This window comes from Anastrepha obliqua, chromosome 3 (genome assembly GCF_027943255.1).
Source record: "Anastrepha obliqua isolate idAnaObli1 chromosome 3, idAnaObli1_1.0, whole genome shotgun sequence".
In the NCBI taxonomy this organism is placed as follows: domain Eukaryota; kingdom Metazoa; phylum Arthropoda; class Insecta; order Diptera; family Tephritidae; genus Anastrepha; species Anastrepha obliqua.
Window position 1 is genome coordinate 53,567,762 of NC_072894.1, and position 22,918 is coordinate 53,590,679.

The 22,918-nt window shown below is 34.7% G+C and overlaps 1 protein-coding gene across 1 annotated transcript in view; it reads right to left on the minus strand.

The window, feature by feature from the left end:
• The window catches only part of LOC129241974 (uncharacterized), a 109,097-nt gene that overhangs the window by 48,596 nt on the left and 37,583 nt on the right, over positions 1–22,918 (minus strand). The gene's annotated exons all lie outside the window — the stretch shown is intronic.

Below are 22,918 nucleotides of genomic sequence, written 5' to 3' on the forward strand. Positions count from 1 at the left end.
ATGTCTTAGGGAATTTTCCGGACGACCAGGAAAATTCAGCTCCTGGCGAAAAAGCGTAGATAGGATTTTTAAAGCCTACTAGGACACACCTAGGTACTTTGCCATCTTACATACCATACGGCACAAAATTATTGGCGATGCCGATACCGCCTTAGAATCTTACAGCACTCCACTGGACTGGACACAGATACGAAAATGTCTGATGATGTACTACTCAGACAAAAGAGACATTGGTACCCTCGAATACCAAATGACCACTTTAGCGCAACGACATAACGACATACCAACATTCTATCAAAAAGTGTACCAACACCTATCCTTGATCCTGGACAAAATATCTTGTCTAGACTTGAGCGACGAGTCCATTAGAGCCATGACAAACTCATACAGAGATAAAGCTCTTGACACTTTTATTCGCGGACTTAACGGAGATTTACCTAGGCTCCTCAGTATTCGCGAACCAAACACTTTACCACAGGCACTGCACTTGTGTCAGAAATTGGACAACATGTCCTTCCGCATGAACCACGCGCATACTGTGAACAGATCATTCAATAACACGCCACCACGTCCTCCTCGGCATACTATGAACCACTATAACAACCGACCTTTCTATCCCGAATTAACCTATTTCTCAACGCCCAGGATGAATTTGGCACCAAGGCAACAAACAACCAATCGGCAACCAAGTAAATATCCACAGAACTCGTTCGCACCACAAACTTTTCGCCCTCACCAATCCTATGCTCAACCGAACAGATATAACTATTCCCAGTACGATCAAGGATTCCGAACAAATGGAATAGGATATAATTATCAAGCAAACCAAGCTAATAGGCCCAATTTACCACCAAAACCACCTGTCCCTATGGACGTGGATAGATCTTTACACTCAAGACAAATAAACTACCAGAACAGACCTATTAATAACCAAAATAACTTCGCACCAAAGCGTCCCCTCTCGACCCAACAAGTACATCCACCTAATAAATTGCAAAGAACCTACCACACCGATACGGTAGCTCCAGATGCAAACAATTACCAAATACAGGCAGATCCAAATCAAATATTTAGAAACACTTACGAAGGACAACAAGAAAGACCAGTGGAGAACAACATTAACTTTATGGCAGAGGATAGACAGGAATATGACGAAAACGAATGTATCGAATGCGATACAATTCATTTTTTAGATTAACGCCATCTTCACTCCCATACTATGAATTCACCGCTAGGACTGGAGATGCTCTAAACTTCCTAATAGACACCGGTTCCAATAAAAACTATATCCAATCCTCTAGAATAAGGAACCCGATTCCTAACGAACAACCCTTCAAGGTTAAGTCGGTCGCAGGAAATATAGAAATTACACACCACACATACGTGGACATTTTCGGCAACAACTCTCAAACAAATGAAAGCAACCATACACACGGATAAAAATATGATGACAATCTTTACAGACATAGTCGTTCCACTAAAACAAAGATTTTCGCAAGAGCTTAATAAATATCCCACATCTTCCTGCTGAAATGCAGGCCAAAATAAGCAACATAATTAACAGATGTCCCAACCTTTTCTCCGATCCTGACCAGAAACTCACTTACACCACAATCGTAAAAGGTGAAATTCGCACCACAAGTGACACACCCGTCTATTCCAAACCTTATCCTTACCCAATGGCGCTTAAGGAAGAGATCGAACGACAAATAGAAGAACTTCTTGATGATGGTATAATTAGAAGATCAAAATCCCCTTACAACTCACCCGTTTGGATCGTTGACAAAAAGACAGATGCATCCGGAAAAAAGAAATATCGAATGGTGATCGATTATCGGAAACTCAATGCAATCACCATTCCCGACAAATACCCTATACCAGAAATTAACGAGGTCCTAGCAAACCTCGGAAATAATAAACTATTTACGGTTATCGACCTTAAAAGCGGGTTTCATCAGATACCACTTCGAGAGTCCGACATAGAAAAGACAGCATTTTCCGTGAATAACGGGAAATATGAATTTCTGCGACTGCCATTCGGACTAAAGAATGCTCCGTCGACATTCCAAAGAGCTTTGGACGATATCCTCCGACAACACATTGGCATCAGGTGCTATGTTTACATCGACGACGTGATTATATTCGGGGAAACCGAAGAAGAGCATCTCAATAATATCGAGTTAGTATTTAGAACATTGGAACAAGCTAACATGAAAGTACAGTTGGATAAGTGCGAATTTGCAAAAGAAGAAGTTGAATTCCTAGGATACGTCATTACTCCCGCAGGAATAAAAACAAACCCCAAAAAGGTAGAAGCTGTAGCACAATTTCCGATTCCCCGTAATTTAAAAGAACTAAGGTCCTTTTTAGGAATGTCCGGATACTACAGGAGATTCATAAGGGATTATTCCCAGATAGCTAAGCCCCTGACCACACTCCTTCGAGGCGAAGCCGGCAATGTCTCAAAACGACAATCTAGGAAAATAGATATAGAACTTGACAAAGACGCTATCGAAGCATTCAACAAGATAAAATCCACTTTGGTATCAAGAGATATTACTCTGGTTCATCCAAATTTTGATAGGGACTTCGAACTCACAACGGACGCATCTCATTTCGCCATCGGTGCAGTCCTCTCACAAGACAATCGTCCGATAACATTCATCTCAAGGACACTCAATAAGACCGAAGAGAATTAGGTTAGAATTAATAGGTTTAAAAAAAGTAAAAATAATTACTGATCACCAACCTTTGACGTACACCCTTAGTCATAAAAATGCAAATAGTAAAATGAAACGTTGGAAGGCAATACTAGAGGAATATAACCATGAAATGGTTTATAGACCCGGAAAATCAAACGTAGTGGCCGATGCACTTTCAAGAATATCAAACCAAGTCAACACACTTTCACCGACTATTCACAGTGATGAAAGCTCAAGTCATAATTTGATACCCTGTGCGGAAGTGCCTATAAATGTCTTTAAAACCCAAATTTTTTTCAAACAGGCCGACACAGCATCCTACCAATTCAAAATTGTTTTTCCAACTATTCACCGTCATATAATTGAGGAACCACAGTTTAACGAGCAAATTATCATAGGGTACTTCAAAAGATATTTGAATCCATCAGTGATTAACGGAATATATACGGACGAAGGAACAATGGGAATAATGCAAAAAATTTATCCAGATCATTTCAGCAACTTTAAGTGTCGCTACACACAAAAGCTTGTCCAAGACATCGTAAACGAACAAGAGCAAGAAGTTATCCTGAAAGAACATTTAAGAGCCCATAGAAACGCAATGGAAAACAAAATGCAAATTTTGGAAAATAACTATTTCCCTGGAATGACGAACAAAATTAAGCGTGTGATAACCAACCGCACGGTCTGTAAGGAAAATAAATATGAAAGACGCCCCAACCAGCCAAAATTGGCTGCAACCCCATTACCTACCTTTCCGGGGCACACTATTCACGTAGATATTTTCCTAACTGAAGGAAAAAAGGTTATGACTGCTTTAGATAAATTTACTAAATTTGCAGTATCACAAATTTTGAACGGTAGAGCTACCGAAGACGTTAGGAGACCCTTAAAGGACATAGTGTTTTCCTTCGGAGTTCCCAAAATAATAGTGATGGACAATGAACCATCTCTGAATTCCACGTCAATCCAATTCATGTTGAAAGACGAGCTCGGAATAGAAGTCTATACTACTCCACCATATAAAAGCCAGGCCAACGGTCAAGTTGAAAGATTCCATTCCACCGTAAGTGAAATAATGCGCTGCATTAAAGAAAACGGAAGTCATCGAAATTTCGAAGAAGTGTTGGAAAGAGCAGTGTCCGAATATAACCATACAATCCATTCAGTGACACGAAAAAGACCAGTCGACTTGTTTTTTGGAAGAAATGTCGCATTTACACCAGAGGATATGGAAAAGACGAGACACGAAAACTTACTCAAGCTAGCACAAAAACAAAGCAAAGACATTGAGTATCACAATAAAAGGAAACAAACCGCAAAATCTTACCTACCAGGACAAGTAATTTACGTAAAAAAGAATAGCAGATTAGGAACTAAGTTAAGTAAGTTATATAGTAAGGAAGTAGTTAAGGAAGACAGGACTAGGACAGTTATAACCGAAAAAGGACAAATCAACCACAAAAGTAGAATAAGGAATTAACTAAAGAATTTTTTTTTCAGACTTCTACCACTGTGCCTCGTAGAGGTGCAGATTCTTGATTACTCTAATTCTCAACTAGTTACGGTAGAAAGAGGGACAGCCAAACTGCAGACTGGAACATTCAGAATAATACACCAAATCGATACTGACAAATATAATGAAATTTTGGAACACATTGAACTGACAATACAATCAGAAGAACTCTACAAGAACCAAAACTAAGCTTTCATAACCCTCCTTATATCCCAAATAAAGGCTCATCTCAGAAATCTTAACATAGAAGGCAGGTCAAAAAGATCTATTAACTTTATAGGCAGTGCGTGGAAATGGATCGCAGGAAATCCAGACCACGAAGATCACGAAATAGTTTTAAATAAATTAAACAACGTCTTAGAAAATAATAACAACCAAGTCATTATTAACAAACTCACCATAGAAAAAGTTAACGAAATTACAAATATTACAAATTATGTCATAAAAGCCTTGCAAAATGATAAAAGCAAAGAAATTGAATCATTTTTAAAACTAAAATATAAACTGGAAATTTTGAAGGAAGAAATTTTAAATATCGCATACGCAATACACTGGGCAAAAGCTAATACAGTCAACTCTTATATTATGTCAAGTGAAGAAATAGATATTGCTAAACAAATATTTGATAAAGACAATATCCCATTTATAAACTTAGACGAAGCTCTCGAATTTTCAGAGATTAAAATAGCAACCAATGGCAAAACAATAATCTACATTATAAGTTTACCCACAGTAGAATCCGAAATTTGTAAAACAATAGACATTAGAGCCGTTAAGAAAAATAATAAAATAAATAAAATTAATTTCAAATCAATCCTTAATTGCGAAAACACTCTTTATGGAATATTAGGAAATTGTAAACAGTACAACGCACTCCAAATATGTTCAAAAAACAATGTATTAGACTTAAGTAATGAATATTGTATAAGAAATCTATTAAGTAGCCGGTTGCCAAATTGCACAGTGACCAACAGCGAACACATTCCAGAATTCGAGGAACTATCACCAGGCATCATATTTTTAAACGATTTTAGAGGAGAAATCTTAATTAATGAAGAGCCCACATCCGTTAACGGTACATTCATAATTCACTACAGCAACGCCACGATTACAATCAACAAGAAACATTTTTCTACTGCAGAAAGATCGTCACACAAGCCCTTACCCGCTATACTTCAGATATCTTCAGAAACAAATAAAAGCGAGGAAACCTTATCATTACAAATGCTAAAGCAGCTAAACCTCAATAACACAAAACAAATAATCTCCACAAAATCAATCAACTACTTTAATTACGCCACGAACATCAGCCTAGTGACAGTACTAATAGTCATCATCATACTCCTGACAAAGTCAAGATTAACACTCGAGAAGGCCAAGCAGAATCGATCCATTGAGATGACAGAGACAGCTGTGGAAGGCCTCAATCAAATTTTCAACAAAAGCTCAAACGCGGACGTTCGAACTTAAAAGGGGGGCTTGTTAGCATAACACAATACATAAATCTACAAACAAAACCGCTGACGTTGCAGCGCGTGCAGAGCCAAGCACCAAATTCTATCGATCGCGCATTTTCAAAAACTGCTGACGATACGTCTGGCCATAGGACATCCTTACGCAAAGCCAACGTATTGCACCTACAAGTGCAATTCCCACATTCGGAAATATTTGGTCACGTTGAATATCACCTGTGAGAACGGACAACGAAGAAGGTGGTCACGTTGAAGTAAACAACGGCAGCGGCTACATTTAGATATAAGTAGGGTAGAAATAAGTATTAAGTTTAGTTCGTTTTTAATGCAACTCAATAAAGGAGCATAGCTCCCCTAAAATTATTTTTTTTAATCTTAACACTATTAAAAAGTTTAACTTACATATGAGCATATACATACATATTTATATATGTAGATTTGTGATTTGAGAACTAAAGCTGAAGATTTGAGAAAATGGTTAGTTATCAAATTCCCCTCAACTTGAGATAGAACAAAACGTTTATTGGGAGTAAAGAAAATATTTATTGAAAAATCGATACTTGTAGATACGTAAATGCTTATTTTACGCTCATGATTTCGAATCTGTGCTTACGAATAGAGCGAAATAATCGAAAAAATAATAATATTTGCAAACAGTGAGGAACAGCTGACCAATATTCGCTAGCAGCTATTGCTCAATTCAGCCTGCTAAATTTCTCTCGAGTAACTCGCTAGTAAGCATATTCGAACCAAAGATAACTAGATGTGAAACTTATTCATTTTGAGAGAGAGCGCGCCCATGAGGACGTTTCAAAACTTGGCAGCACTCACACATTATGGGATTTTGAACAGCTGATAGGCGAAATGGCTGGCTGCCAGAAGAAACGCGCCAAAAATAACTGACGAAAACAGTTCCTTTTTGCTTAATGGAGAAATGGCGCGTTGAAATGTTTATAATTATTTGTCTTAAAATTAATTCAATTGAAATGTAATAATTGAAGTGAGTTTGTAGAATCCAAAGCTCGTTATATCCTTTTCGACTTCCACTTTTAATTAGTCTTATGTACATAATATAATTTTATTATGATATTTTACAAAAATTAGAGGTAATCTGCTTTAATTTTATTTGAGATATTTTACAAAAATTAAAGGTAATCTGCTTTAACTTATTCTGTTCTTTGTTTGAGAATTTTTTTTTTGTTACCCAATTTCTGTGTTATATTAAAAAATCGGAATAAGTCTTGTTTTTAATTATAACTTATGTTTTTCGCGTTCATTACTTTATTATTATTAAATTACTTTTGTATTTCAGTTTTAAATAATTTCATTTACATATAAATTTTTAAATTTTTTGCTTATTTATGTACATATTTCATACGGATTGTGCTTATTTTTAGTATATGTAGGTGTTTACGAGTGATATAAGGCTATTGGGCAACCGCACACTAAATACTAACCTCAATGGTGGTGTGGAAACTAAAAATTCCAGACCTTTAGTTCAGAAATACCCAATTCATGTTTCTACCGGTGTGGCAATATTGGAAAATTTTATAAAAAATGCACATTTTTCAGCGCTCTCACGAGAAAAAGAGTTTCACATCTAGTCATCTATGATTCGAACTCCAATATCAGGTATGCATAGTGTACCGGCAGTGTACAAAAAGCAGAGGTGTATAGTTACCATTTTAGAGTAGGCAAAGGACAGTTGAATGCATTTGTTTATATTTGTGTGTAAAAAATGATATACATAGTTGTACTTGTAGATATAAGTTAAGAACTTGTAAAATATAAGTTCTAAAAAAATAAAATTTTTTATTACCGGTCCAACTGACCGCACTTTATTCACTAACTTCCCAAAACCAAAAAGCCGCTTAAACAAGTAAACTACTTAATTTATATTAATAAAAATTGTGGCGTGACTTAATTCTAGGAACTTAAATAAGCAACTTTATAATACTTGCATTATTGCAGAAATCAATATGAAAATTAAGTAAGCAATTTTTATAATACTTGCATTATTGCAGAAATCAATATGAAAGTTTAGTAAGCAATTTTATTAAAAAGAATATAAGAAGTAAAGAGTTCGTTAACTTGGTTTGGGTTAACTCTTCCCTTCTTAAATCGATTGTCCGCAATCGAGTATTAAATTATGGTGTTTGGGTGTTTGGCATATGTTCGGTAGTTATTATTGATTGAGGTGATAAATACAGTTTTTGTCTATACTTAATAATGCAAGCGAGAATCAGAGTTGCAATAATAACTGAAAGTACAATAGATATATCTGAATTAAAGCTAATTACATTCATTTTTTTATTTTCATCTACTAAATTTCTAATGGTATCTTCATGTTGTATTTGTTTTAAGTATAGATTTTCAATTTTTAAGTCCAATTTTGTAGCATTTTTAGTTTCTTTGATTTTTGTGACTAAATTTGGTAATACGAGTGTTTCGTACATTTTTAAGTTTACATTTGTATAGGTTTTATTCAGAACATTAATATTACAATTTTCAAACTTAATGAGGAAGGTTCCTTCTTGTCTTATTTCTAATTTGTTACAATCATGAGTTACTTTTCCTTTAAAATTCTTAAATAAATATGAGTGTTCCTTGTACCATTTCTACTACTTCAGATTTTACTGAAATTTCCATTTTACATTGTGCTTCCTTAAATTTTAAAATGTTTGCTATACATTCATTATCTAATGAAATCAAGTTTTTTTCTAATTTGTCTTTCACATTTATACTATAAATTTTATTAGAGTTATCTGTTAATATTTCTGATGGGTTCAAAAACACTGATTTGTTTGCAATATTTGGTAATGGTTCAAATTGGATTTTGGCCAGAGGACTAGGAGAGAATTGAGATATTAGTAAAGTTAGGATAATGTTATTTTCTTGGAAAAGTACTACAATTTTCGTATTGCTATAGCTATCGTAGTCGTTAATCAAACTTAGTTCCTTTTGCGTCAAAATGTCCGTGGGAATAATTCCCAATTTGCTGGAAAATATAATTTGTCCTATGTTATCAACATGGTTATTCAAAAGCGATATGTCATTGTTTATACTATAAGTCTGTTCGATAAATCGGACTTCGTCTTCCAGTGTTTTGATTTTAAAGATAAGAGTTTATTAAGTAGAAAAACGTTACAATACTTATGTTATCGCACAATTTACAGAATATGATTTAAATCTTAATTCTACATCATTATATTTGTATATTTATCACAGGTTTGGTTTTTTAAATGATTTTTTCTTTTTTTTCGAAGGAAAAAACTACTATGAAAAACCTCCGCTATACATCTTACAAGCTAGGGTTAATCTATACGCATTTAAGTACCAGGGAATAATTGAACATTAAGAAAGTTCAGTTATTAGTAGATTGTCCGAAAAACTGGAACGAATTTTGAATCTTTTAGTCAAATTTTGTATTTGATCTGACAAAATCTTAGTTTTTGATTCTTCATGAAGCTTTCTGGTGGAGAAATGCCATGGGAGTCGTAGCATCATTTTGAGTACCTTATTTTGGCAGATTTGCAGTTTCTTAACATGTGACTTTGCGATATTACTCCAGGCTGGACAGGCATATAATATTATTGGCTGAAATATAGACTTATAAATTATCAGCTTATTTTCATCACTTAAGCCTGAGCGTCTATTTATTAGGGGATATAACATTTTAATCGCCAAATTTACTTTCTCCTGTATGTACTTTACATGATCGCAAAAAGATACTTTTTTATCAAAAATCACCCCCAGATATCGTACGGTATTGGCCCACGGGATATCATAACTACCTAATTTCAAACCTGTACTTGGTATAAAGCAAAGACTTCTTTTTCTAGTGAAAAAGATAGCTTGCGTCTTACCAATGTTTAATTTTATTTTCCAAGTACACAAGTAGTCTGCCATGTTTTGTAGTGCATCTTGAAGTTTGGTTACGATTTGGTTACCAAACGCATGGGAATAAAATATGCCAATGTCGTCTGCGTACATGGCATATGAACAGTTGGCTAATTTAGGAAAATCAGAGCAATAAATAATGTACAGTAAAGGACCAAGTACCGATCCCTGGGGAACTCCAGCGGGTAATTCGATCATGTCAGAGTATTCGTCATTCAGAGACACGCAAAAGTAACGATTTTTTAAAAAGCAATTTATGATTTTTACTAGTGGTAACGGAAATTTTAAATTTATTAATTTGTAAATAAGACCATCATGCCATATCGATTTTATTCTGTGCACCGTCCTTGAACTCATTAATATATCTACAGACTAAAGTTTGTTGTTTGTTTATATGGGCAGTTATGTTAGTTATTTGTTCGATCATGAAATTCTTTTTGACTTAGAGTGAATGTGTATACTATTCACTCTTGCCTTCAGCAATATTAGATTTTTATTTACCGTTTCCAGAAGTCGCTCATCTTCAAATGTTATTCCCTTTAATGTGTTTAGATTATTAGAAATTAATGCTATTGTTTCCTCATACGTCTTTAAATTTATAAAATGTAGGATTTTATTATAGTGATTAATTGTCCTGACTTCTCCTGTCTTGATGGGTATGTACTCATTGTTGTTTGTAAGGTCCTGTACAAAGATTTGCTGAGCAGTAACTGCTAGTACCAGCGTCAATATTGTAAAGGTTAACATGTTCTGTCCTGTAACGAAAGGTATTAAGTATAATGTATCTATGAGTGCCTTATCATGACTGTTTGATATTATTTTTATGTACGACTCGGCCAGTTTTAGTTTTTACTGTCGTGTTGTAATTCTGGGCAACTATTTTTTTTCGATACCTAGCTGACAACTTGTTTCCTAATCTTTTGTTTATTTTAACGAATATTTCCTCTCCCTTTACATATTCCTTGGGAATAGATCTATTTTTATTGTGGTACGCAAGGTCAGTAGCTTGTTTTTCCGAGAGTTTTTTCACTGTTTCTTGCCTATCTTTTTCTAGCAACTCTGGGTTGCTACTAACTCTTCTACCAAAGAATATTTCCATTGGTCTTTTCCCTGTAACTGTGTGCACTGAAAAATCATATTCTTTTACTGCTCTTTCTAATAATTCCTGGAATGACCGGTGTATTTTTTCGCATTGTAGACAACCCATTATTTCTTGCAGTGTTGAATGGAATCGTTCGACCTGACCGTTAGAGCAACTTGTATATGGAGCTGTTCGAAAAATTTGTGTTCCGAACTCATTTTCTATCATGAACTTAATAGATTCTGAATAGAAGGATTTTTCGTTGTCCATGACCAACGTTTCAGGAATGAGTGAAAAGAGAATGTCTCTTAGAGGTTGTCGTATGTCTTCTGCCGCTCTGGACTTTATGGGCTTTGCCATAGCGTATTTAGAAAATTTATCAATTGCTGTTAGTACTAGTTCCTTTCCCACCACAAATATATCTAGGTGAACTATCTGACCGGGGCAACGTGGTATGGGTGTTGGCTGGATTTGGGGTTTCATTGGGTGACGATCATACTTGTTTTCTTTACAAATTACGCATTTTTTTATAATTTTTTTAATTTTGTTCGCCATTGAGGGGAAATAGTACCTTTCAAGAATTTGAGTACGATTTTTTGTACAGTTCCTGTGTGCTCTGTCATGCACCCTGATTATGATATTCTCCTGTTCTTCTTTACTAATTATATCGTCCACCATTACTTGGGTGAATCTTATTTTGTATTTCAGGAAGTGTAATGGGTACAATTCCTGTATTTTTCCTATCATTTGTTCGTCCGTTTTTATACAGTTTATCACTGATAGATTTAAATATCTCTTCAAAATGGAAATCAATTTCTCCTCGCAATAATCTTGTTCTGTTATAATATCACGGTGGTACGTGGGGAATATTATTTTAAATTGATAAGATGACATTACGTCTGTATTCAGAAATATTTGATTCTTAAAGGCATTTATAGGTGCCTTAACACCAAGGATTAAATTATGAGCCGAACTTTCGTCTGAGTTCGTGGCTATTGATAGCGTGTTTAACTCTTGCTCCGTTATCCTAGATAGAGCATCTGCTACAACATTCGCCTTTCCTGGCTTATAGAACATTTCGTAATTGTACTCTTCGAGTATAGCCTTCCATCTCTTCATTTTACTGTTGTTATTCTTATTGCTTAGCGCATAGGTTAACGGCTGGTGACCTTAACCGACCCATACAGGTAATTTCTCGAAGAGTTCAGAGCCCATATTATAGCTAACATTTCCTTTTCGTTAGCCGCATAATACTCCTCCGTTTTATTTAAAGTTCTAGAGATAAATGATATTGGTCTATCATTTTGTGAAAGGACTGCACCGATAGCAAAGTTTGAGGCATCTGTTACTAGCTCAAAATCTTTACTAAAATCTGGGTAAGCAAGTACTAAATCTTCTGAGGTAAGTGCATTCTTTATTTTGGCAAAAGATTCCTTAGCATCATCATTTAAACTTATTCGTAATTTTGCGGATTTATTTTTGGACGTTCGTCCTCCCTCCCCCCTTAAAAGGGATGTCAGGGGCTTGGCAAGTTTTGAGTAGCCCTTGATGAACCGCCTATAGTATCCTGACATGCCAAGAAATCTACGAAGCTCTTTAAGGGTTTGTGGTTCAGGAAAATTTTGTATAGCCCTAACCTTTTCCTGATTAGTTTTAATCCCATGGGGTGTAATAACGTAGCCTAAAAATTCTTTTTTGAAAAACTTGCATTTGTCTAATTGCACTTTCATATTGGATTCTTCCAAAGCTTTGAATATGTTTTTTATGTGTTTAAAATGTTCTTCTTCTGATTTACTGAAAATAATGATGTCAGCTATGTAAACATAGCAGCATCTTCCAATGTATTCCCGTAGGACATCGTCAAGCGTACGCTGGAAAATTGACGGTGCGTTTTTTAGGCCAAATGGCAGCCGTGTGAATTCATATTTTCCATTATTTATGCTGAACGCAGTTTTTTCCATATCAGATTTTTTTAGTGGAACCTGATGGAATCCACTTTTAAGGTCGAGAACTGAAAAAAAATTACTAGTTCGTAGTTGAGAGATGACTTCTGAAATCTCTGGAATGGGATATCTGTCGGCAATTGTGATTGAATTTAACTTCCTATAGTCTATGACCATTCTATATTGTTTTTTTCCAGTTTGGTCTGGTTTCTTAGGAACTATCCATACCGAAGAGTTAAAAGGAGACCTAGATGGTCTTATGATTCCATCTTTTAGAAGCTTTTCTATTTGACTCTCTACTTCGGATTTCAATGAAGCAGGGCAAGAGTAGGGCTTCGTGTACACAGGCGAGTTTGTCGTGGTTCTAATTTCGCCCACTACTCTAGTTGTATACGTAAGCTTTTCATCCGGTTCTGAAAAAAGGTTACTATATGTATTTGCAATTATTTTCATTCCTTTCTTTGTTCGTTTGACAAATTTTCCTCTTCGATGTTTATTGCATTTACATATTGCGTCGGGAGTTGCTTAAGGTTTACTTTGAAACCATTACTTAATACCATAATATTTTCATTGGTATAGATAACTGCTTCTATTTCCCTAAGGGTATCGTTCCCCAAAATACCATCGAATGTTTTTAGAGAGGGCATTAGGTAAAATTTTATTTTATTATCTAACTTAAAGAGTTTTACAAATGTATGCTCGCTAATTTTTATGTCGCCTACTATTGACCTGGCAAAAAATGGATTTTTATTTGCTATACGCTTACTCACTAATTCCGGCTTAACATAATTTTTGCTTGATCCTGTATCTAATAAAAATTTTAGCGTCTTTCCGCTCTCCGTCCTTACTTCAAAATATGGCAACGAAGAGCTTATCATGCTAAAAAATGGATGTCACTTGGTTCGCCAAACTGCTTATCCTCATCTAACTGTTGTTCGTTTGTTATTCCAGTCGTATTAATATGATACGTTCTCTAATTTTTTGCTTGTTGATGATTACCGAATTGTTGTGGCTTTTTTCCAAAATGTTGGTTTGGTTGTGGCCTATTCATATAATTTATTCTACGAGAGTGCATGCTTGAGTCCACTTCCATGGGTTCTGGCTTTGGCTGTGGCCTAGGTGGACGAGGAGGGATCGCGTTATTTTGTTCTCGTTGGTTAAAAAATAATTGCCTTGGTTGCGGAATATAGGCTAATTGTGGGTGAAATATTGGTTTCTGCTGTTGTCCAGAGTTTCGCTTTGAGTATTGCTGTGAAGGTGGTTTCCATCTTCCGTTGTAAGCATGGTTCGAGCGAAAGCTTTGATTCTTCAGCTTGAGGCAAAGGTGAAGAGCCTGTGGCAAGTCCACCGGTTCTCTGATCCCTAAGAGGCGAGGCAAGTCGTCATTTAAACCCCTAATGAAGGTGTCGAGAGCTTTGTTCGTATATGCCTTTGTCAGCAGAGTAAGAGATTCATTACCCATTTCAAGACATCCTAATCTATTCAATATTAGTGAAAGATGTGAGTACACTTTTTGGTAAAATTCTTGGATGCTATTACTACCTTGTACCAGAGTTGTCATCTGATATTCCAGAGTAGATAGGTCACGTTTGTCCCCATAATGTGTGATTAAGCATTGTGAGATTGCACTCCAATTTAACGGTGTGTTATAAGATTCTAACGCTATGTCAGCGTTACCTGTGATTTTATTTCTGATCACACTCAAAATTCCGTAATATTTCGGCGTTCCTTTTATAGGTTCGTATATTGTCAAAATTCTGTCCACACTTTTCTTCCACGAATTAAATTCTCCTGGTTGCCCAGAGAATTCTTTTAAAGATTTCACGACGTCCGGTATTTTGTCCATATCATTTAGATTTTCCCCCTGTCTGTCTATTGGTTGGTCCCTAATATTGGCTAATCCAGCGTTTGGATTGAGAGTTTCTCGGATAGCCTGAAGTCCTTGGTTTCTAAAAACGTCCGCCGCTATATTCGAAACAAGAACTCTTAAATCGTCTAAACTTAACTGAGCATTTTGCGAAGTACTAGGAGCGGAATTTGAGGGAAGTGTGGGGGGCCTTACCAAATTATTCGGATTTGCCATTTAAAAAAAAAATTTTAACTGAAGCACAAGTAACTGTTTTTAGAGATTTTTTCCCTCTTATTTAATGGGGAAAATAAAGACGTAATATGTTTAAAAGGATACTTAAATATTATTTTTATAATTCTTAATTACGAGTATTAGATAGCTTACTATACTAAATACAGAGCTGCTCTCGTTCTGGTGTTGAAGGGTCCTCTATGGCGTATCACAGTTTTTAGCACAGAAAAATCCTCTTTGTTGTATCAGGGCTGCTTCTCACTTTCACAGAATTATCCTTGCTCAGTTTTTGTCCATAATTTATTTTAGGTTTTTTATTGCAGATTCATAGTATTAGTTCGCGCGTATTTTTATATAAACCCTTAGGTCTTCTGTGGTTTTCACTGGTTTTTGTTTTCGGTTTTGCACTTTTCAGTTCACAGCTATTATTACCTTTTTTTTTTTTTACCTGAAACGTTTGGTTATTTTAATGTTTTTACTTTAAAATTTTTATTTTAAATGTCGTGTTCTTAATTCACAGCTTTGAATAGCGTGTGTGTTTTTTTCGTTTTTACACATAAACCGTTTGGTTAATTTAAGTTTTTCACTAGCAAAGCGGCTGCGTTCCAAAACGCGTCCTTTTTTCCGCAAGGATACTCGGGGGCCTCGTTCTTTGCTTAATCGCGATGGTTACTTATAAACCAATTTTGCTCGGGCGCCAGTTAAGAACTTGTAAAATATAAGTTCTAAAAAAATAAAATTTTTTATTACCGGTCCAACTGACCGCACTTTATTCACTAACTTCCCAAAACCAAAAAGCCGCTTAAACAAGTAAACTACTTAATTTATATTAATAAAAATTGCGGCGTGACTTAATTCTAGGAACTTAAATAAGCAACTTTATAATACTTGCATTATTGCAGAAATCAATATGAAAATTGAGTAAGAAATTTTATTAAAAAGAATATAAGAAGTAAAGAGTTCGTTAACTTGGTTTGGATTAACTTATATATTTATGTATATACTTTTGTGTGTGTAAAACAGTGGGTAAATAAATGATTTGTACATCACGCGTTGTAAAGTCAAAGCGAAAACGAGTACTCACGATCATGCTCCGTACAAGCTGCGATAATTTCCAACTAACCGAAAGTAAATGAAATAAAAAATATGGTTGGATAAGCAATGGAATGTATACATTGGTAGAGAATTTGCTTAGAAATTGAAAATAATACGAACATCAATACAAAACCAAAATCAAACCAAACATTAAATCACACATATGAAATAATGAAATTATGCGCACTGAGATAATCACATAGGAAACTTGATGTATTTACGTAATTAACTGAGTAATTGAGAAAAGCTCACGCTGCGGAACACTCAGATTTAATGCGAAATCGAAAAACATTTGCACGCCTATAAAGATAGCTGCAAATATGTATGTATGTATGTGTATATAACCAGGACACGTACATTAAGTAGATATTTAGTCCAGTCAAAAGAAGATTTAACTTCGTAATTTTAGGAGTATGCGAGTTTATGGTTTTATTATGTAAAGCCCATCACTGTGAACTTAAGTTTGAGTTTTCGGGGTCGGGGGTTGTGTCCCGCGGCCGCCATCTTGAAAATAAGGGTGCAACTGGTTTTTTGCAATTATCTCGTGAATTTCGAAAGTTACGAAAATTTTGTAAAACACTTTTTTGTAGATAATAATATTATCTACAACTTTCATTCAAAACGTTTTATTGTAAAATTAATAATAAAAAAGTTATAAACAAAATTACGCGAAAAATTAAGAGATGCATTGTTTTAAAGCGTAATAACTTTTTTTATTGATTTTATGGAAAATATATCTCAGAGCTTTTTTATAGAGCATTCTTTTGTGAATATTTTTGTCTATAAGTTTTTTTCGCTATCTTTATTTAGTCGTATGATTTTGAGCTGCTAAGCGGAGCAACCAATACATTAGCGAAGCGCGTACATGATTACACAGGCCGACAAAATTTAACCAACATTCAGACCCAGAAACCAGACTATATATTTCCAAAGGTTTATGATGCGCTAAATCCAAATCTGGCCTCAGAATTGCTCTATCAGCTCTGGTTTTCGAGATATCCTAACCTAAAAGTGCAAAAAACACCATTTTTGCCCATGTTTGAGGTTATGTAGCCTTGCAGATGTTTTCTTTCACCATCTTTAAATACAATCCTTCTTTTTTCAAATGGCGTTTTGTTTGCTCAAATATCATTTTTTTTCGCAGAGATATCGCATTTTGAAATTTTCATGATTCGCAATTTTCCTACACCTGAAAATCGATTAAGATAACATAGACATGATATATTCGATTACTAATTTTCTTGAATTGAGTCTTATTTTTCTTAAAATTTTGTCTCACACCATAAGTGTCCTGACTCACCACATCCCTACACTATCTAACCTTTGGGTACCGAGTCACACACAGCCCTAACCCCTAGAAACCACCCCTATCATACCGCGAGCAGGCTTTCCCACAAACTCCAAATTTACATACTATTAATCCATATATTTCAGGCCCTCAAACCCAAGAAAATTAGTAAGCGACTATATCATGTCTATGTTATCTTAATCGATTTTCAGGTGTAGGAAACATGAAAATTTCAAAATGCGATACCTCTGCGAAAAAAAATGATATTTCAGCAAACAAAACGCCATTTGAAAAAAGAAGGATTGTATTTAAAGATGCCATCCTTTAATTTTGGTGAAAGAAAACATCTGCAAGGCTACATAACCTCAAACATGGGCAAAAATGGTGTTTTTTGCACTTTTAGGTTAGGATATCTCGAAAACCAGAGCTGATAGAGCAATTCTGAGGCCAGATTTGGATTTAGCGCATCATAAACCTTTGGAAATATGTAGTCTGGTTTCTGGGTCTGAATGTTGGTTAAATTTTGTCGGCCTGTGTAATCATGTACGCGCTTCGCTAATGTATTGGTTGCTCCGCTTAGCAGCTCAAAATCATACGACTAAATAAAGATAGCGGAAAAAACTTATAGACAAAAATGTTCACAAAAGAATGCTCTATAAAAAAGCTCTGAGGTATATTTTCCATAAAATCAATAAAAAAAAAGTTATTACGCTTTGAAACAATGCATCCCTTAATTTTTCGCGTAATTTTGTTTATAACTTTTTGGCGTGATAACGTCTTATAATTCGATTTAACAGGCTGCACGCACGAAAAAATGTGTCGTTACTTTGCTCATGTAGTTACCTTGCTCATATGTAGTTACCTTGCTCATATGTAGTTACCTTGCTCATATTAGTGTTACCTTGCTCATATGTATTTACCTTGCTCATATTAGTGTTACCTTGCTCATATTAGTGTTACCTTGCTCATATGTAGTTACCTTGCTCATTGCATTGAATGAACTGCAAGCGAAAGAGCGGAAGGAACGACAAAGCAAACAAAGCAAACGAACGGCAACGTTCGACATCTTGCTCTCCCCTACTTAAGTGACCGTATATATGTATGTATGTATATGCGCATATGTACATATATAAATTCACGTATTTGTATTGGCATATGCCTTCTTATTGATTATTATTATTTTGATTTACTTGAAGAATTTCAAATAAAACCAAGTTTGTTAATAATACCTGTTGTTTTAATGTTATTATTATTATTTTTTTATTATATCTGAAGGAAAAAATGTATGGTAATACTTACCATATCTATACTAATATTATAAAGAGGAAAACTTTGTTTGTTTGGTTGTAATGAATAGGCTCAAAAACTACTGGACCGATTTTAAAAATTCTTTCACCATTCGAAAGCTACATCACGAGTAACATGGATTATATTTTATTTTGGAAATAGGGCTCGAGATATAGGTCAAAACGTGGACCCGGGTAACCTTCGGATGTGTATGTACAATATGGGTATCAAATGAAAGCTGTTGATAAGTGCTTTAATACGGGGTAATTTTCATACCTATTGATGACTAGGGTCTGGAAATATATGCCAAAACGTGGACCCGCCGTGTCTTTGCACCAAATTAAACCAAACTTACACACATTGTTAAGTAGGTATTGAAGATGATTTCCATATAGTTTGAATACCTATTGGTAGATAGGGTCTCGAGATATAGGTCAAAACGTTGACCCGGGTAACCTTCGGATGTGTATGTACAATATGGGTATCAAATGGAAGCTGTTGGTGAATGCTTTAGTTCAGAGTATTTCCATCCGCTCCGTGACTAGGGTCTCGAGATAGAGACCAAAACGTGGACCCTAGAATGTGTTTGTACAATATGGATATCAAATGAAAGCTGTTGATAAGTGCTTTAATAGGGGGTAATTTTCATACCTATTGATGACTAGGGTCTGGAAATATATGCCAAAACGTGGACCCGCCGTGTCTTTGCACCGAATTAAACCAAACTTACACACATTGTTAAGGAGGTATTGAAGATGGTTTCCGTATTGTTTGGGTACATATTGGTAGATAGGGTCTCGAGATATAGGTCAAAACGTTGACCCGGGTAACCTTCGGATGTGTATGTACAATATGGGTATCAAATGGAAGCTGTTGGTGAATGCTTTAGTTCAGAGTATTTCCATCCGCTCCGTGACTAGGGTCTCGAGATAGAGACCAAAACGTGGACCCTAGAATGTGTTTGTACAATATGGATATCAAATGAAAGCTGTTGATAAGTGCTTTAATACGGGGTAATTTTCATACCTATTGATGACTAGGGTCTCGAAATATATGCCAAAACGTGGACCCGCCGTGTCTTTGAACCGAATTAAACCAAACTTACACACATTGTTAAGTAGGTATTGAAGATGATTTCCGTATAGTTTGAATACCTATTGGTAGATAGGGTCTCGAGATATAGGTCAAAACGTGGACCCGGGTAACCTTCGGACGTGTATGTACAATATGGGTATCAAATGAAAGCTGTTGGTGAATGCTTAATGATATGTTTTGTTATGTTATGTTATGTTATGTTATGTTATGTTATGTTATGTTATGTTATGTTATGTTATGTTATGTTATGTTATGTTATGTTGTTATGTTATGTTATGTTATGTTATGTTATGTTATGTTATGTTATGTTATGTTATGTTATGTTATGTTATGTTATGTTATGTTATGTTATGTTATGTTATGTTATGTTATGTTATGTTATGTTATGTTATGTTATGTTATGTTATGTTATGTTATGTTATGTTATGTTATGTTATGTTATGTTATGTTATGTTATGTTATGTTATGTTATGTTATGTTATGTTATGTTATGTTATGTTATGTTATGTTATGTTATGTTATGTTATTTTATGTTATGTTATGTTATGTTATGTTATGTTATGTAATGTTATGTTATGTTATGTTATGTTATGTTATGTTATGTTATGTTATGTTATGTTATGTTATGTTATGTTATGTTATGTTAAGTTATGTTATGTTATGTTATGTTATGTTATGTTATGTTATGTTATGTTATGTTATGTTATGTTATGTTAAGTTATGTTATGTTATGTTATCTTGTGTTATGTTATGTTATGTTATGTTATGTTATGTTATGTTATGTTATGTTATGTTATGTTATGTTATGTTATGTTATGTTATGTTAAAGTATATTATGTTATGTTAATGTTAACTCATTCTCTATATCCATTCAAAATATCTATCAAACAAATAAAATTAAAATTTTCTTTTGAAAAATGCTACCGTTCAATCAGTATTTTCTTATGACGTTATCACGTTAAACTATCGTCAGTAAACCGACTTTACAGACAACCTCTTTTTTTTATTATTAATTTTACAATAAAACGTTTTGAATGAAAGTTGTAGATAATATTATTATCTACAAAAAAGTGTTTTACAAAATTTTCGTAACTTTCGAAATTCACGAGATAATTGCAAAAAACCAGTTGCACCCTTATTTCCAAGATGGCGGCCGCGGGACACAACCCCCGACCCCGAAAACTCAAACTTAAGTTCACAGTGATGGGCTTTACATAATAAAACCATAAACTCGCATACTTCTAAAATTACGAAGTTGGCTATTTTTTTCGTCTCTTTTGACTGGACTAATTGAACGTTTACGATTTTGATCTTTGAGAAAAGTAGTTGTGACGGTAGCAGTCATTCAGATGCACGAGTATAACATTAAAATAAGGAATTTTATGAATCGGCATGCAAATTTGAAAACACCACGGCGAAATCAAAAATACACTGACGCTCACATGAAATAAATAAAAACAGTTATGTATTTATGTATATAAATACAAAAATATGCTCGTGTTTGGCCGGTAGAACGGAATTAAGTCATGTACAACATTAAATACAGTAGATTCTGTTTTTATGCGGTATATACGTTCCGCAAGAAACAGCATAAAAAAAGCTACCAGTTCTATAGTAAAACTATAGATACGTTTCAAAAGTGCTAAGAACCGCATAAATCTGAAATAATGTAATAAAATCGCATAAAAAAAGGGCACTAGTCCCATATTATAACTATAGATACGTTCCTCAGACCGCATGAATCTGAAATAATTAAATGAAATCGCATAAACAAAATATTGTTTTTTTGAAAATTATATCTTTATTTAAGAAACGTCAGAATCGAAAAATAAATTTACGTCAGAAATAGAATCAGACAATACCCACATGTTGCGCATTCGTTTAGGATTTGGCGTAAAATCACTTTCGTCACTTGAGGAAATGTACACGTCTGATCTAGATGGTTATGCAGGCGGTTCCATATTTGTAGGGTTAGCATTTCTGATGTAATCTGTAATGAGTTTTTGCTTAGCTGGTTTAGAATCTTGTTTATATGTACAACTCCCGATAGGTCGATATGCATTTTTTAATTAAAAAAAAAAAAACACCGCACTATTTCAAAACCGCATAAAAAAAGCCGCATAAAAACAGAACCTACTGTATTTAAAAGTTACAACTCATAGATAAGGTTAAGCATTTGTCAAATATAATTTCAGTTATCAAAATTATAGTTTATCGAATAGCGAATGCAGCCTAACATTTCCTACTCCCTACAATAAGGTCTATACTTTTGTGCATACCCCGAAATCGACTAATTATACGACTATGACTACTAAAAAAAAAAAGCTCCGTTTTCACTTTATATGGTCCCACTAGTCTTTTTCCTGTTCGCATGCCTCAAGCTACCACTTCGCGCAAAGCGTTTTGAGACGGTTGAAGGGGGAAAACAGAAGTTCTAAACAACTCTAAATATGCATTATGGAAATTGTTTTAAAGATTGAAATGAATGAAGTAAAATATATATTATATATATATATATATAATTGGCGCGTACACTTGTGTTAAGTGATTGGCAGAACTCCTCCTCTTATTTGTGGTGTGCATCTTGATGTTGTTCCACAAATGGAGGGACCTAAAATTTTAGAGCCGACTCCGAACAGCAAATGGTTTTTTTGAGGATCTTTTTTCATGGCAGAAATACACTCGTAGGCTTACCATTGCCTGCCGAGGGGCGACCGCTATTAGAAAAAAACTTTTTCTATCATTTTGCTGTTTCATGCATGGGGATTCAAACCTCTCGAATGGGAGTCACGCACCAACCCATTCGCCTACGGCGGTCGGGAATAAAATAATAGGCTTTGTATATTAAACCACTTCTGGGTAAATTTTGAGCAAAAGTTAGGGATGAATGCGCCCACAATTTGTGGCAATTGTGGGTGTCAACAAATAAGAAGACTAAAACATGATTGACTCGAATCATCAAATGCACCAGGTTTGAATCACGTTTACATAGACAAAAATACAAAGTGGCTCCAAACAGCCTCTTCTCTTGATACAAGAGTCTAGAGTGCAAGAGTAATGACTACTTTAGCTCACTCATAGGCAGCTAAAAATCTACGAATACGAAGGTTGCTTTTGCTTTCTCATCCTACATTTTCTCCTACGATTAGTTTCTGTTACTCAATATGAAGAAATAGTTCAACGATAAGATGTTTGGGTTGAACTATGAACGAGAAGCATTTTTTTAGCGTATCTTATAATTAGGTGGACACTAAAAAGTGGAGAAACGTTGAACGAATCACATTGAGCGAAAATGTGACTATTATAGAATAGATTTCTAAGACTTATCAAACCACTCCCAGATATGTATACTAACAAATTTCTACACTTTTCATTTATTATACAATTTTATTCCAACGAAAACAGTTTATTTGAAATTATATTGTGTGTGTGAGGTTTCGAATACCATCAAGCGGGAAT